Source organism: Dromiciops gliroides, chromosome 4, assembly GCF_019393635.1.
Source record: "Dromiciops gliroides isolate mDroGli1 chromosome 4, mDroGli1.pri, whole genome shotgun sequence".
Classification (NCBI taxonomy): domain Eukaryota; kingdom Metazoa; phylum Chordata; class Mammalia; order Microbiotheria; family Microbiotheriidae; genus Dromiciops; species Dromiciops gliroides.
The window spans coordinates 375,362,477-375,364,104 of record NC_057864.1 but is presented as its reverse complement, the minus strand read 5'-3'; the positions used below and the strand labels follow the sequence as shown (position 1 = coordinate 375,364,104).

At 44.8% G+C, this 1,628-nt stretch overlaps 1 pseudogene; it reads left to right on the top strand.

Annotated features, from left to right (window-relative positions):
* Nucleotides 1-507: 507 nt before the first annotated feature.
* On the top strand, nt 508-969 carry LOC122725655 (annotated as a pseudogene).
* The last annotated feature ends 659 nt before the right edge of the window (nt 970-1,628 follow it).

The window sequence follows — 1,628 nt, the reverse complement described above, 5'->3', positions numbered from 1 at the left end:
GTCATGAGTGGAAAACGTTTAAGAAGCCCTCTAGGGCTTCTTAGATGACCTCTAGGTTCTTTTGATCCTATGACCCCTGAAGTCCAATCGAGCTCTTCCTTTCTATGATGTTATATTGTTTCTGGTAATGGTGCTGTCAGGAGTACAATGAGGGCGGGGATAATATATAGTAGAAAGAAGAGTCGATTTTGCAATCAGAGGTTAACTTACTACCCGTGTGACCTTGGGCAAATCATTATTCTAGGTCATATTCCTCATTTGTAAAGTGGAAGAGTTGCATTAAATGACCTGTAATGCACCCTCCTGTCCTAACACTGATGAAGGTGTGCCAACAGGCTGTCATTGATGTTGGGTTCAAGTTTACTCAGTTCATTTTAATTTCTGCCATCCTTTCCCCAAACAACTTTCTTGAACATCTGTTGTGCTTCTCAGGAGCACTGATTATTAAAAGGAAATAAGCTCTTTGCTCTTCTCGCGACACTTGCTGCGCATTTTCCTTTAACCTTTTGCAGCGCGTGCGACATGCCTTCCTGACTAAGGAAGACGCGGAAGCTCCGTGGGCACGTTAGCCACGGCCACGAGCATATCGGCAAGCACTGGAAGCACCCCGGGGGTCGCAGAAATGCAGGAGGGTTGCACCATCACCGCATCAACTTCGACAAATATCATCCAGATTACTTCGGGAAAGTGGGTATGAGGCATTACCACTTGAAGAAGAACCAAAGCTACTGCCCAACCGTCAACCTTTATAAGCTGTGGACACTGGTCAGTGAGCAGACCAGGAGTAATGCTGCCAAAAGCAAGGAAGGGCTTGCACCTATCATTGATGTTGTGCGGTTGGGTTACTGCAAAGTCCTAGGATAAGGAAAACTCCCCAAGCAGCCAGTCAACGTGAAGGCAAAATTCTTCAGCAGAAGAGCAGAGGAAAGGATTAAGGGTGTTGGTTGAGCTTGTGTCCTTGTGGCATAAAACCAATGTTAACAAATAAAACAAATGTCTTTATTTAAAAAAAAAAAAGGAAATGAACTTTTTCTCCCCAAATACTGGAAGATCTTTTGTAGACTGAAAATTAACCATCACTTCTTCTCCACCCCACCTCCAGCCTCATCAAATATAGATGTTGAATAAGAAGTAAGTGCTCCCGGGCAGCTAGGTGGCGCAGTGGATAGAACACCGGCCCTGGAGTCAGGAGGACCTGAGTTCAAATCCGACCTCAGACACTTGACACTTACTAGCTGTGTGGCCCTGGGCAAGTCACTTAACCCCAATTGCCAAGAAGAAGAAGAAGAAATTGCTCTTCTCTTCTGACTGTGCTGAAGATGATTGAATACTGTGCCTACCCTACTGAGGTAGGATCCTAAGATTCTAGATTTAAAGCTGGAAGGGACCTCAGAGGTCATCAGGTCCAACCCTCTTATTTTTTTGTTGTCAGTGTCACTAAGTCATGTCCAATTCTTTGTGACCCCAGTTGGAGTTTTCTTGGCACACATTCTGGAGTGGTTGGCCATTTCTTTCTCCAGCACATTTGACAGATGAGAAAACTGAGGCAAACAGGATTAAGTGACCTGCCCAGGGTCACATACCTAGTAAGTGTCTGAAGCTTGATTTGAACTCAGGTTTTCCTGATT